Source organism: Melanaphis sacchari, unplaced genomic scaffold, assembly GCF_002803265.2.
Source record: "Melanaphis sacchari strain LSU unplaced genomic scaffold, SCAv2.0 Contig50_pilon_pilon, whole genome shotgun sequence".
Classification (NCBI taxonomy): domain Eukaryota; kingdom Metazoa; phylum Arthropoda; class Insecta; order Hemiptera; family Aphididae; genus Melanaphis; species Melanaphis sacchari.
This window is the reverse complement of record NW_020271344.1, coordinates 873,723-891,327: the sequence shown is the minus strand read 5'-3', so window position 1 is coordinate 891,327 and position 17,605 is coordinate 873,723. Positions and strand designations below refer to the sequence as shown.

The 17,605-nt window shown below is 24.8% G+C and overlaps 1 long non-coding RNA gene across 1 annotated transcript; it reads right to left on the bottom strand.

The window, feature by feature from the left end:
• Window positions 1-828: 828 nt before the first annotated feature.
• LOC112599377 lies at window positions 829-16,351 on the bottom strand. Its single transcript, XR_003114936.1, has 4 exons — window positions 16,263-16,351; window positions 12,407-12,544; window positions 9,096-9,150; window positions 829-958 (listed from the first exon to the last, which is right to left on the bottom strand). It is a non-coding gene; the product is annotated as an uncharacterized LOC112599377 (long non-coding RNA).
• Window positions 16,352-17,605: the final 1,254 nt, after the last annotated feature.

Below are 17,605 nucleotides of genomic sequence, written 5' to 3'. Positions count from 1 at the left end.
AATACGTATTTACAATAATATATACGTACATGTATCTAAATTGTTATATTATGTTATATGTTATATATATAAAATGTATAGAACATATTAAAATTACAGTGTGTAAAAATTCACAAATAGTCACTTGCAGCATATAGTGACTTACCTACATATGTAAAACGTGTTTTACATATAAGTGTTCAAAGGATTAATTATATACATATATTTTTTACGAAAAATCAATAAAATCATTTCATTACACATATTATATGTTATACAAATAATATATGTCTACTTATAGTACTTTTAGTACTTATAAATTACGCGCGCTCGTGTGTGTGTGTGGTATGGTCCGACACCGGCTCCATCGCGTGTTTCCAGACTATTTTATATTTTAAAGATTTTTTTTACATAGTATTTTTTATTTTAATGTATGCTGCACGTCATCATCGCGTTTTTATCAATAAGGTTTCTAAACAGTTATTACTAATTTTTATTAAATTCAGGTTTTGGTCTTCACATTTTACATGAAGATACAGCAGCACTATAGCCTATAGGTGAATTCATAATAATATTATGTCAGCATAGTAAAGTTAGTTGTGCGAGTGTATGACGTCAATGTGACGTTATATAAATATAATATAACGTATTGAGAATAAAAAAAACATAGCATCGTAAACTCGATTAATTTATAGTTTATGGAGAGAAATATACATATAAATACCAAAAACATGCTAAACCTATTTTAACATAAAATTTACTTAAATAATAATGTATAATATTTAGGTACAAATGTATTAAACATTAGTAAGAAAATATTTAGATACATGTATTGGTAAGACCATGGTTTTATTAATTATATAGCTAAGATAAAATTACTATATATTTCCCGGTTTAGCCAGAACTGTGCTGGTTTCAAATACACCATCCAGATGTCTTGATAAAGTATTTTGAAACTGCTAAATGTCTCGGAATTAAGCTAAAAATTTCAGTAAAAAAACGTTATTGCTTAATATTTTGATAAATGGTAAAATAATCAAGTTGATTACTTAAATAATAGACAATAATGTTCATTGATTTTTATAATCACTTTTTGTTATTTAATAATTTTGCCAGTTAGGAAGTAAGTACTCATAAATTTCACATACACTAGCACGTGCATAAAAATCCTTTGCTGTGATTGGTTGGTAAACATGGTACACTTTTAGTATACCAGAGAGATTATACACGATTAATTATGTTCCCATATTTTTGAACTTTTTAAACACATTTTTCAGGTACATGGTATAAACAATATAACCGTAATAGTTACAATTTAACTATTATGAAACGTTTGGGGGGCTGTTATTTACTGAAAGTACGTACACGCTAGCATGTAAATTGTAAAGCCTTCTTAATAGTTAACGACGTATGTTGTAGAGTGCTTACCATAATTTGTGAGATTTTTCAGTAAATCAGTTACGATAAAATAAAATATTAAAATTGGTGGTTGACCGTGGAGGAGTAATAATAGATTGTCCCATAAAAATAATACAAAAACTATTTGTCTTGGTTAATATAACAAACCTTAGTTAAGTTATTGTTGAAGATTTTTTGACCAACAGTTAAAAAATTATTTTAATCACTTGTTTTTTCGCTAATTTATATTATTTTTTTTTAAAAAACATTGTAATATAACATTTATTCTTTATAGGGAACTATGATATTATAATAGCTACTAAGTAAAACAAAATTTAGGTTATTGTAGATATTATAATTATTAATCACTTTTTAGTAAATTTAAAAATTCTATAAGTTAACACAGATTTTCCAAATGTGCAAAAATTTCATGACAACATATGATATGCAATTAGTTTTATAATATTTTATTAATGTATTAATATATCTACATGTTAATATTGAATGGATAATTTATGTTTTATTCGCAGGACGGGGAAAAATACAATATATACGATATACTTGTGTTAGGTATCTGTTTTAATTTTCGGTTTAATATATAAGTACCTATTATATTTTTATTATATTTTTATTTTATTAATATTTGCATTAGGTACTCAAAAGTTAGGGTAGACAATTTATTACCTTATAGGTACATCATATAGATAAATTTTTTAGATTTTACCACAGCTATTTACCTATTTAAAACTACAGAGACTGTATGGTTAAATATGATTTTTAGGTTATTATTAGATTAATGTATGTATATAATATGTACGGACTTAAATTTTATTAATATTAAAATTCATAGTAGATACTACTGATACTAGATGGAGATATTGATTTATAATAAAATTAAAAGTATAATACTATAATAATATGTATACATTTATCAGTATATCACCAATCTATTATCTTAGCTATATGGATTTAAACACGATTTTAGTTAAAAATACGGTTATGGAGAGCCCTATTTAAAAAACGTTACGCCTATTACAAATGAAAATACTACACCAGTACAGAAGCATCGAGACTAACTATTGAAGTACTTTCTGAGAGTAATAAAGTGATATTTTACAGTAATGAATAATAACTACATATAAAAAATGTATGAATGAAAGGGGTTTAAAATAATGAGTTTATATGGAGGGAGTGGTTTACAGGCGCCATTTTATAAATCTAATAGAGGTATGTATTGCATGTTATAAACATTACGAGCGGTGACACGATTACATATTATTATACATTTAATAATATGTTACTACCATATTCTTTGTGATGTATGTCTTACATAACTATTTTCAGTAATGCTTATAATTATATATCATATTATAATAATAATAGTAATTTATTTATATACGGAAATAGATCCAATTTTTAATAAAATATATTGATTATTATTACATATTATACATAATTAAAATAATAATATTGAACTTTAAATCTTTAATGAAAATAAATAAATATTAATATTAATTATAAAAATATTATAGAATACGCAATTAATTACGGATGGAAGCAAATAGTTAATTCAGAAAATTATGCTTTTTTTTTCATTTATTAATTTTTTTTATAGTGTTAATACACTTAGTATTCTTACAATTTTATTTAGGTGTTATATACAATTTTTAACTTTGTTTAGTTTATATGTCTAGATGTCTAAGTCCGAGTTGAAATTTGAGGTGTTTTTTTGGGCTCAAAAAGTGATGCTTGAAATAGATGTGTATTATTTAATTTATTTCTATTGTCATAATAAATAGTATTTTTCATAAAAAAAAAGATAGTGTAATACAACTATTTATACTTACTATCATTCAATTATTATTACACCAACTAGTAAAAATGTTTAAATTATTTGCAGTAAAATATAATCATTCTTACATTCAATCTATTTAATTAGTTAAATACCATTGTTAAACCTCAATAATATGAAATGCTTTATGAATGTAACGCTAATTTGAAAAAAAAAATCATTTTATCAATTAAGTATATTTTAGCACAATAAATTAAAAATTGTAATAAGTATAGAAATCTTTATCATGAAATTCCTTGAAATTTTATTGTTAACAAAATACTTTGCACTGAGTGTTAAGATATATTTTTTGTTTGATAAATATATCAATAGAAACGCCCAGTAAAATTATTACCGCTTTCGTTGATGAATAAATTAATTTTAATTTATCTTGAGCTGTATAGAATAAGGTGACTTTGATAATGAGAGGTGAAATTAATTCACAGCATTTTTATTTTTATATTAAACCATTTTTTAACTTTTAGGTACGTACATATATTATGTGTTCCTACTAGTATATTTTATTTGCCAGTTTTCTTGAAAGCCTTTATTATTTTGTTTTGATTTTTTATAAACGGATCAATTATTGTTAAGTTAAAATGTTGAAATAAAAATCCAGTTCATGACAGTTTCCAAATCGTGAGGCACGGCTCCCTTGGAAGGTATAAGCACTAAACAGGAGATATTCAGGGTAAATATTGTTATTATTTACACTGTATTACTAGGTACTGGGATATTAATAAACAATGTTTCACTTAATTAAAGAGAGGAGCGATTATTCTTTTTCTTTCTTTTTTTTTTGGGGGGGGGGGGGGGGGGGGGGTTGCGTTAACCAATTAGTTTGGGAATCATTATGGTAAACATTTCTGATTATTGAACGTAGGTTGCTCAATATTGTGATTTTGTATTTTATTTTATTTTTTTTTTTAACGATTTTATAATTATTTTAATGCTTAATGGTCAAAGTCATATATATATTTACACTTGTTTCTATAATTATAAGTGGAGAGAATGCGTAACTTGAACCTCACCCAAGCACCCAAATACAGTATTGTATAGATATATATGCTCTGAGTATATAATACGAATATAATATATTATGGGCACCAATCCCAAATGTTAGTTAGAAATAGAGTTATGACATGGGTACTCGTAATATTAAAATGTGCATGGAAAATCAAGTAACTTCGGTATTGAATATAACATATCTACTATGTATTTTAGTACTATTATAATTATTAAGCTTTCTAAGTATTATCAGCATAAGAAACCTATGGATCGATTATTATATATGTCCCCGAATAATTTGCATGAAAATGTAATATCAATATTACATTTGGTATTTATTTTTTAAATACACTTTCCTATTTATATCTAATACATACAGTGCTTATATTCTGTAGTAAGTAACTATAATTTTTTAATAATTGAAGATAATATAATGGGTGCAAAGTTTTAACATTTATTAGATTTAGTTTAATAAACCAGTATATTACATTTGTTCGTTTTAAATTATTTTTCAGACTTTTATTTTACAGTAAAACTAATGATGAAATAAAATCAGTGTGTGTAAATAATGTCCTCTCTGGTCACAAATTTTATGGACAAACCAAGGTTTTGACCAATACTTTCATACTTTAAAATTAAGTGAAAGAAAAAAAAGAATAAAAATACAAATTTAGGCCAAACCTTAATAAGATATGCATTTTTTTTATTTTAATATAAAAAAAATAAAAAAAAAATAGATAAACTCATCTGTTGTATAACATTGTTTTAAACTGGTTTTAAGTCTTTTTATTAAATTAAGGAATCCAGTCCACTGAAGAAACTAAAAATAAAAATATTTTTTTCTGTTCTGTATTTCTATTGTACCTAATTATTTCCAATTAAAATTAAATGTACTGTCTCAAGGACATAATATAATATTATATTGGCGTTTTTAATCGGAACAACTGTTTTGTGCTTCTCTTCTGTTCAAACCAACTTAAATTGCATTCAATACTTAATGTTCATAAATAATTTTAATTTGCGATAAGAACTAAATTATATTAATTTTTTTTTATTTAAATAATTTAAAGATAGATTTATGTATAAATATAATAAATAAAATAAGAAAATGTATTGAATAGTTATGAAGTTTCGACTATAAATAACTGATTAATTTAAAAAATTTTAATTATAACTGTAGGTTAATTTAAAAATATTTAAATTAATTAGGAGTACGAATATTTGAATAAATACAAATATATAAAAAATGCGTTAATTAAATATTTACAATCTATAATTTTGTTTAATAAGTAAGTTTGAGTAGATATATGATGATAAAAAGCTCACGATAAGACTTGTAAAAAGACTCCTAGCAGAGTTAAATGTTAATAATCTTTATATTCATTATGGGTTTCTAGAACCTTGCAAATATATAGTTACGCTGATTGCTAAACAAATATTAGCTTAGAAATACCATTTTAGTTGAATTTTCAATTGATGTGTATCGTGTATGTCTGTGTATATTTTTACACATTTTACAGTTTTGAGTAGAACAAATTAAAGTAGTAATGTATAATTTTAAACCCAATTAGGTATTTATAATTAAGTGCTCTCCTCAATCAATTTATTTTATACATAAAAATGAATGATTTAAATTTTTACTAACTGAAATACTCGAAAGTAAAAAAAAAATAATTGATGTCTATTCATTTCTTACGCATAACTATATATATATATATATATATAATATTTATATGCGTGTATGTATTATAATACGAGAATACTATGATGTAATAGGTTTATAAGCTTGTTTTATTTTATTTTGGTATTAATAATTATGAATAATGAATATATTATAGCAAGGTGTTAACTACATTCCACCTTTTAGTTGTAAACTATCTGTTAGGTATTATATCTGATATAAGTATATATAGCACGAAAAGTAAATTATTAATAAAAGTTATAAAATTTATTTTGTAAGACCTATTCATTAATTTTTACGTCAAAAACAATTATAGACATCTTAACGATTGTAGTTTTACTATAATATAGTACTAATTGAATTATGAAAAACATAATATTATATTAATAACTCAAAAAATTATAAAAAGTTATAGATTTACGATTCGTTTGATTTAATGAACGGCGTGTGTGATAATTAAACTAATACATTAATTATTGTTTAATAATGTTGAAAATATTTCAAACGCTGTCTTAAAAGAAAATCATGTCGAGATTTATTAAATGATTAACAATTAACTAACCGTTAATAAATAATTTGCAAAAAAAAACAAATTAACGTTGGGTTTTATTATTGGACGGCCTCTCTCTTCATGTGTATAATATCATTGTTGTTATTGTTAATTCTTTTAATTTCCTAATTTGCTTATTATGCTTTGTAACATAGATTATAATTTATAAATATTTTTTTAATACTATTTTTAATTCAATAAAAAAAAAAAATAATAATAATAAAAATTCATTGAAATTAGTTATATACTTTTTATGATTACAATAAGAATTAAATGTAGTTTAATTATTTATTATCGTGAAAATTATCACATCATCAACATTATATGAGTAATCGTACGTAGTTAGTAATAAATTAGCAATTTATATTTTATTGAAACAATGATAAATATGTGTTTACGTTATATGTGTTGGAGTAAATTACATTGAGTGAATTGAATGATATAATTTTTTTTTAAACAAATATAATTTTTATGAACTACTTTAAATAGTAAAATATTTTATATGTAAAATCAAACTAATGTTCTTAAGAATCTTAAAATGTTAAATGATTAAGAAATTTTATGCAAATTTAAAATTTTTGAAATTTTCCATCAGATTCTAAAATTAATACGGAGGTTATTAAATTGCAAATATTTATCATTAATACCGATTTATAGCATAAGTATTGCCATCGATAAAATAACATATACATGAGAATCAATTCTAAAAATTAATATTTGCAATATATTTTGATGAGCTTCAATAGGAAGTACGTATTAAATATGACATTTATAAATCAATACACTTGTTAAATTGAGCATAATTATAAATAAATATGTCATAATATTTTTTAAGATACATGTATTACTTATATCAATGTTATGATATTTGTATCATAAAGTCTAACACAATTGCTATCATACATTAACTATAAAGTGTGATCATATCATGAAAAATGAAAAGTACTATTATATTCTATCATATTGGAGTTATGCAATTTATGAAAATTTCTTTTATATATATTAGCTTTGTTTTTTTTATGAGAAAACAAAATACCGATTTTTATATTGTAAATAAAATATCATAATAATTGCACACTATAATATTAAATATATTTATTTTATACGTAAAGCGGGTTTTTGTTTTTTATAATTGGGTATATAAATAACGGTACAACTCCAATCAAGAAAAAAAATGTATAGGTATATACTCGTATTATGCATTATTATTTTTCTAATATATTTTTGAGCCTCACAAAATTATTACTGTATCTTATTATTTTGGAATATCATGATATAATTAAAATCAACTTGCTTGAACACACCTATTCATTAAATTCAATATATTTTTCTTCGCAGAGTTTCACTTTAATGTTTAAGTGGTTGAGTACATTTATACTTAAGCTATTAAATAACATGTGTTATAACAGATTATAACTTATACACAGTAGCCGGCTTAAGATATGAAAGTTCAAGCATATTTTTACATACAATTTCACATCAACATATTTAGAATTATGTTTTTTATATTTATGTCTATAAACTGACAAGTTACTAAAAGTTTTCACGTTTAAATTATATATTTATCACAAAAAAGCATTTATCTGCAGTAGTAAAATTTAGGGAGGGGGCTAAGCCACTAAGACTATTTGTTATGATTTTTGCTCCTAAGATTTTTTTAAATTTGTAATAATATATATAATAAATTTACTGTTCTCCAAAGGTATGTATGTATTTTTTTTTATTAAAAAATTGGGAAAAATATACATTAGTATAAGTTGATGCTATATTGTATGTTACTTTGAAATATAATATAGGTAAACATATACTGATTAAACGCATGATTTTTGGTAATATATATAATATTTATAATTATAAATATTGTGAATATTGTAACCTGAATGTTGTGCCATGCATCATATACAAAAATAAAATGTAAATAATTTAGAATGAACAATATTTTATATTATTAATGTATATTCAGAACGAATATAAATTATATTCTTAAATGCTCAAATATATCAATAAATATACTGTAGATTCTATATAAATATTTAATGAAGTAAAAACGACGACTGATTTAAAAAGTTTGTAAGACCAAATCATATGTACTTAATTTCAATAATATACATATAATATTTTATTCCATGTAAGTTATAAACGAATCAAAACGCACGTATGTTACATCAAAATATAATATAGGTATTAGTATAGACAACTTTTTATTTAAATTGCTCGTTGACCAGTAGGAATACTGTAGTATATAGATTAGTGGGCGCACTTAATCGCGTCCGTTGGAAATAACCGTAGGTAATAAGTTTTATGTTTATACGAATAGTTATATAAAGAAAAGATTATTAGCCGTTTGTTGTTGTTGATAACACGGAGGAGTTACTAAAATGTCCACAATGTCCTCATAGACCGTTATGATGCGCGTAAAAAGAATAACGATTATTTTTATTATTATTATTCCTTTACTTTATATAATATAATATATATATATACATATATATTATGTTAGTGTGTGTGTGTGTGTTCCAGGTGACCAAAACCAGTATCGAGACATTTCGATACTATATATAAAATAATATATGCATTACACACTCACATACACATATTATTCATCATTGTTATAATATATAGTTATACAAATGTCAAATAATATTTACATGTACATATATGCGTGTTCGTGATTCATCTTCGTGGCTGACCAACAGACACCAGCTGCAACGAAAAGAGCAAAAAAAAAGGGTTAGCCGGACACGACGATAATAGTATATAATATAATCGTGAGAAAAACTGTGCAATAACGATAGGGACTTGTGTCTTGTATACGCACGCACTAAAATCATAACGATATATAATGTATATGCATTATGCATATATGACGTAGGTAGGTATATATAATATGAGGACATAGTGATTTAGCCATCGGCACGCGGTGGTCCGTCTTCGAAAATGGTAATGCTCGCGATACATATTATATAATATTTTATTATGATATATAGGGGTGGCATACACAATGGTGTCTATCTGAGGGGATGTTCTCGAAAGCCGGTTTATTTTTTTCAATAATTTTTTACGCTCGATTGTGTCTACATAGGTATCTACAAATATACATTATACATATTATTATTCTGTCGTCCATTTTCTAAAATACACACATATTACCCCTTCCACTGTGTATATAAAATGTAAATCCCTTCAGGGATTGACGGACGATTTTTATTTGTTCTCCGTTTTTTCTTCTTTTATTTTTCATCTCTTTCTGTGCGCCATTTACGGCATACATCGGGTGGCACATAAAACTCGTTTTCGGGTTGTGAAAGTTTTGAAAGGAAAACGTTATAGATGCCGTAGTCGAAGGCCCGTGTCAAAACGTACAGCAGCTAGCATCAACAGCACTGTGTTTCGCAACACACGTCCATTATGTTATATATTATACGGATATATAGTGTATTTTTTAACGGCGATTTGTATATTTATTTCATTTCAGTGTAATATTAGCATTGTCTCTTGTTTTCTTTATTCACCTTCACTGCAAAGAAAATACTGAGAACAAAATAAAAATAAAAAAATAGCTATCAAAATAAAATACCGGTATTTTGTCTAACGGACTCAGCTGAAGAGATGTCAACCAATGATCGAGAATTCGGTTAATTAACGACCAACTGTAGAGATTTCCACGTCTATTCTTGAATCTGAGACGGCATCTCATGAATAAAATATATATATCAATACAATTATTTGGGTCGACCAACGTTTTTTTTGTCCGAACGAATGTCGATTTTGTAATTCGGTTCATATAGCCTCTCGTTAAAATTCCATTCGTATTTAAGAGTTATAATCTTCTGATTCGACAAAAGGAAAAAAAGAATACATTTTATGTTTTCTTTAAGATGTTATACCTATGATTTTTGATACTATGTAATGATCTAGAGTCTAATCTCAGATAAAACTTCGAAACGCATAGAGATTAACTCACATAATAAATTGATATATATATATTTGATCAATATATTGATGTGTATGATAAATAATAATAGAAAATATAATAGTTGTTAATTTTTATTATTTATTACTGTACATAAATATCAAATATGTTCCCATTATTTTATTAACATCTGGAGTATTTATATAAAAGTAGTGCGGTACATTTAAAATAAGTAGCAGTAACAATAACGAGCTACTTTTTTTAGAAGTATGGCTATAGTGAATCCCCCCCCCCCCAAAAAAAAAAAGAAAAGAAAAACTCACGGAAAAAATTCTCTGAAAATAATTTAAATTAGGTAAATGAGTTTTTTTCATAAATTTTTTCCGTGGTCATTTTTTCCGACTACCTGTTGTAACGTTAGGAGGGGGCTATGTGTGTTACAAAAAAGTAGTAGCGTCCCGAACACTGAGTATACCTATATAAGTGTACATAACTTCATAACTTACATATTTCGGAATATGTTCATTTCACCTCAGAGATATTTTAATTTTTATTCATTTGTAAATAGGAAATAACATATTAAATTAAAATAATATACATTTTAGAGTGTCAGTTTTAGCAATTTCCGCCTTCTTATGAAATATTGAACTCGTTAATTTTTTTTTTTTATCAATGACAAAAATTAATACTTATTGCATTTTTATATATTCTAATGCATTTATAGTTATAGGATTTTAATAAATATTTAAAAATTTTAATGTTAGTGAAATTACTTAAATGATATAGATTATAATTTAAGCATATTGATGCAAATTTGAAGTATTAAGGAATATTTTGTTACTAATACATATAATTTACATATTTTAAAAACTTAAATAAATAAACTAATGTTTTACTAATACCTCTTATTTTCTTTAAAATAAAAACTAGAAACATATTAATTAACAGTTAATGTGAAATTACAACGGAAAAAAAAAGTAATAATAGAAAAATATTTAAATATTTTTTTGATACGACTTTATTTACTTTGCAGAATTTTTTACTATGCTATAATAAAAGTAGATATTTAACTCTTAAAACAATTTTTTGTATTAAACGAAAAAAAAAAATATAGAAAAGAAATAATTTCATGGTTGCTACCATGGTTTTTGATGAATCTTTGCAGGATGCACCTAGCTTAATTTTTTTGCCTTGTTTGTTATTTTTTAATTTATATCAGATATTAAAATGTGTGTATACACTGAAAGCTTTTGTGCTTATTGGAGTTTATTTTTCTATTTTTCTTGTGCATAATTACATAATTTGCAAACGATTATTTTACACTGTTTTAGTGCATATAATTCTGCAGATATTTAGTTATAATATACTGTTGCGTAACTATTTAAATTTTAATTATATTTATAAAAGTTTTTGGTTTCAAAATGTCTTGTTTAAACTTTAAATTTTAGCTAAATATTATAAGACATAAATTATTTTAAATTATAAGGCTATTGATGAAAGTTTAATTACGTTATTGTTTCTTATTATATTTATTATATCTACATTCTACATAGATAGTCTGAAAAAAATTATGAAAACAAAGTCTTAATTAAGTATGTATTTACAAAAAAAAATTTTGTATTATGATTATAATTTATAGTAATAATTATTATTTTGACTGCACGAGGTAAAGCAAGTTCAATAACGAAGTCTGCTTTAAGAGCGACTGAGGTTCAAAAACATTAAAATTGAAAAATTAAAATATTTACATAATATACACTTATGAGTTATATAAATACATTAATAAAATAAATCTAATAATTATAATATATTCATGTTCATGCATTTATATTAGAGTTATATTATAATGCAAATAATGTAATAATGCTATCACCAAATGTTTTTAATAATATTGTCATCACTCAGCACTTGGGCGGGAAGACAGGTGAGAATAGTAACATGTAATGTATTGTTATACGGTAAACAGTAAGAAGTGTATTGCGCATTAATACTATTAATAGGTAGGTAATAGGTCCCTATGATTGTATCTATTATTATTAGTGTTACCTGTAAAAATTGCGGTCACTGTTTCCGGCGAGGTCCGTGACAAAGTGCAACCGGTCTAGCCATGGTTGCGGACGAGCACAGTGGCAGACAGACACCCGGTCATCAGGTAGGTACGTCAGACGTGGTGAGTAAACGAAACTAAATTGAACAAAAGTCAGGTGCAATAAAAATAAAACAATAATAATACAAATTATTAATGTGATACATATTCATTTATTTATTTATATGTATATGTTAATAATGTGACGCATGCATACTTATTAAAACGGGTTTCAGTGCCCTTTAATTGTCTGCTTCATCGGATGACGCACATGAGTGATATAGGCGTATAATAATTAGTTGTTTGACATACGCAGCTGCAGTGGTCGTAATTCGATAAATGGGAGGTAGTACTTTAAAATAATATTACTTTACACTTCTGTGTGCGTGGTATACATATCGCGAAATCCAACCACAGGTATTTTAATTACATAGTACTTACCTCTAGTACATACCTATAGTATAAGTGTATAGTCTAAGACAGCTTGTGCGGCGAAGATGTATCAAACTAGTTTCGGGACGCGTGCTCTGCCGGAAAATCAACCGACGATCACGACCATTTAAATTAACGCAGTTTAGAAATATTATGCAATGTCCACAATCGCATTTATTATAATAATATTATTAATATGTTGGAGCTTGAAGGAAAAATCAAATTTCCCGCTCATTTTTTTCAGTTGAAATTTATTATTATCAACATTAAGTAATATTTGTTTTGCATGAATATATACTGGTGTAGATTTTGTATGGCGTGATGAAAGGGAGGCTCAGAGGAAAAAACTTAACCCGTTTAAACAAAAGTATAAATTTTAAATAATTTATAAAGTCCGACAAAAATTGAAAAATGGCTATATGTCATTAGTTTATTAGTTTATTAAAAATATTTTTTACTATAAAATATAAATTACTATAAATGATTTTAAATTCATTGTTATTTATTTTGCAATTTCGTCAATCAACTAATGAAAAAACACGAGACAAATTAAAAACCGATTTGAATAAATAACTAGTTTTTTTGTTAAATTTCAAAAAGAAAATACCTATAGTTTCATTTATATCTAAATGCAAAAAAAAAAAAAAAATACAAGATACAAAAAAATATAATAGTATTTTAGTATTTAATATTAAATACTATAGCAAATTCATAAGTAAGGCCCGAAAGTGCATGCATTTCTATGTTTAATGAATAAATCAAAAAGTTTTTGGTTCAGCTACAAATTTGAGTCAAAAATTAACAAGTTCTAAAATTAAATTTTAGTTTGCTTATTTTCATATATTTTAAGAGATTATTTTATGTATTTAATTAATAATTTATGTACTAAATTAGTATAATACGTCAATAGTTAATATGTATATTGTTGAGGTTACGTATATATATATATATTATAAGTTGATTATTTTTTTTTAAGGTTTCCTTTTATATAATACAAACAAAACTTTCTAAGTTGGTGTAATGTAGGTTTTAAAAAAAATCACCTATCACCAAAATTTGTTATTATGCATTAGTCAAACTTTTAGTGTAGGGAGTGGTGAAAATATAATAATAAAATATTTACAATATGCACTCACTTAATATCGATCAAATTTATAATTTATTAATAGTGCAAAATTTATAATATTTTTAAACTTTTAAGAGAAATGATTAATACTGGCCAATAATACAAAATATTATACTCCATATGTTAAACAAAACGTAAAACAAATTGACAAATACAAAGTATAGGTGTAAAGTAATTTATGTATATTGTAAAAATTTGAGTGTAGCTGTTTATATGTGTTGCAAAACTTGTAATAATGATTATTTAACCTAGAAAATTGTCTGAAAATGTAAAATAATATACCTAATACTAAGTCATTTTTATAATTTTATTTATATCTCTGTTATTGTCGCTATTGATAATGTTTTTTTTCCAAGGATACTTTCCATTTTGTAAATATTCAGAGTATTTAAGACAATCCACAATTATGTACTAAATTATTTTGACGATGGATAATTTTCAAATTTCAATTTATAGTTTTATACCCTTACAACGTACATTACTTGTAGCTATAGAATATCCTATTATATTGTACAGTTTATTATATATGTTTTTATTTAGATATCATAAGCTAATCAGTAACCATAATTTTTAGTTATAAAGACGTTACGTTTAAATTCACCCAATAATCTATAATAATGGTTAGTTGACTCTACATTTAAACAATAATGATATTACTAGTACATAAGTGTACCTATATTAATATTATATACAAGCAACAGGCGATGAAAAAATATTTCAGAAGCAAATTTACCATCAAAGAATGAGTAATTAAGTTTGTCGCAGAAGTTTGTCAATAATGATAAAATTTTCGCAGTGCGCATATTTAATAATAAACTATTGTAGTATTGTACCAATATAGCGACTACATGAGTGATAAATATAATATTGTAAAAATACGCGTGTTTAAAATATATATTTAACGAACTCAATTTCAATCTCATATATTGATACGAAAGGAAATTTTATCGTAGATATATGTTTTTTATTAGTTGCAGTATTGAGTGGTATTGCAGAAACGGACGAAGAGAGTTAGTAAAACTAGTTAAGCGGGTTGCTAAATATAAATTAAAAAACTCGCTGTCAATATCATCTTTAGTAGGATTGTTCCGCTTTTTATATCAGATCTTACATACAACACATATTATGTTATAATTTGGGAAAAGTGAAAACTCCATAAATATTTTTATTTCTAAAAAAAAAAAATGAACAACCTATTAAAAAAAAAAAAAAAAACTTTCACATTTAAATAGTGGTATGTCGACAACATTAATAATATTTACATTACTTAAACAGATTTTAAATAGATATCTTGCATTAGATTATGGTTTACTGTAAAAATTAAAATTGTATTTTATTCTATTTTATGTTTATCTATATGTGTCCATAAATCTTGCATAGTGTACATTATACTTTGAATATTACGGTGTAATTGGTTTTCGTTTGACGTTGTCTTTAATATTTGATGTAAACCTGTTTAATGTTTATGCACAAAACTAACTTTTTAGTTTTCACACAGATTTAGTTTTTGCAACTCGAAAACGATGATTTGGTTTATGTCCATTGAGAAATATTAATCATTATAAACAAATATTTTTAATTTTGGTGACAATTGGGTGCGTATCATACGTGCATATTGTGGATCTGCGAAATGTAGAAACGCATATTATATTTAATAGGACATTATTGAATCGACATAAACATGCCGTCATGATGAAATAGGAGCCGTGATGTATCGGCAGAAGTGATGTTTGTGTAGTAACGGTATATGTGTTTTTAATATCACGTTTATTTTATTTATTAATAAAGGGGTTTTTGATTATATTTATTTTATTTTATAATATTCATTACCGCTTATGTCTTGACGCTAATATGAGTTTTTAAAGTTAAGTTTTAAGGGCATAAACTTTAAAAATACGAAACCGTTACTTCTCGTGTTAAGTCAAATATGTTGGTTTGTACGAGTGGTATTTAATTTAAAAGCCGTAATAATGTAAATATTATAGGTTAATTACTAATTAGTGTACAGCACTTATCTTTGATAAAATCTAAGTATGCTCATATATGTTTGCTATTTGGTATTTTTATATTAAATGAGTTAAAATACATAGGTGTTAGTACGAGAAATAAAATGTTTAACAGTCAAATGGTGATTTGTAATTATTATTATTATTCCGTGTAAAGACGTTATTATTGATTATCATATTATATTTTAATTTTTATATACACATACATAAAGTTAATAGGTTAAATAACTTAAATAATACTGCTATACTTACCTATCCCATGTAATTATTGACGATTATATGACGATATTATATCCATTATCCTGTGGTAAATTTAATTACAAAAACTGATTATCTCTGCATCCTTGAAGCGCTCTCATAATCTGTTTCAATTGTGGCTATACGTCGTATAATCTCACATGCAAACGAATCTACTGCAGACTGCGGTGTAAGCATTTCATCGCGTGTATGTCTATTATTAATAATAATTTAATATAATATAATATGTATTATATACTGCGTATTGCAATTTACATACATTATATTATACCTACGGCAATAGTCGTCGCTGATAATATTAAGAACATACGTTTATTAAATACTCTAGATTATTAAAGTTATATAATATATATTACATAAGGTATCACTTTGTTGTCCATAATATTGGTTGCACGTTAATATTATTATGGACGCGCGTTTCGATGATGGACAGCAGATTTAATGTAGTAAATACATTTTAATAACACATCGGTTAAGTCGCCAGCTGGAAGTCGAAGAGTAAAAGATCGTTCGGCCATCTAAGTCAAAGATGGATGGACAGGGTCCATAGCAACCTGGATATGCTGGGAATCCTGAACGATGAAGAGCTAGTCACGGATAAACACAGATGGAGGAAGTGGTGGTTGTGGCAAAGGACCTGAATAGTTTGTTTTAAGCCAAAAAAAAAAAAAATAAATAATAATAAATAATAATAATATATTATGTTTGCGTAGGATTTAAAATTGTTGTAATAATATTATTTTAATAATTTCAAGTTATAAATGTAACTTTATTTTTTTAAATAACTTATTACTATAAGTAGTATAGGTAGCTACTACTAGGTAGTACTATAGGTATTAACCTAGCTACTTTTGATTTGAAACATGGACTTTTTAGAAAATCTTTAAGTCTCAATTAGAATTCTTGTTGTTTATTTACAGATTAATATTTAATAAAAAGATAATTTTTAGTCAGTACACAAAACAACATTTTGATAAAATTAATTTTTTATTTTTTACATGGTCATTTTAAAAGATTGCTTAAATATATTTATAATTTCATATTCTTTAGTAGGAAACCTTTCTGAGAATTTAAATGCATAATGATCGAATTTCAAACGACTTAAACTACTTAAAATTATTTAACGTTTAAATTAGTGAAAAATCCGCGGTTAATGGAATTCTTTTTTGTATGTGATAACCAATTATTATTTGAAACAGTCAGTGTGTACTATAAAATATAAATTGCTTATTATAACAATAGTTATTTATAATATACAAGGTAATTTAATAAAACATTTCATATTTGTAGATAACTATACATTTTACGAAAAAAAAAACAACTTTTTAGTTAAATTT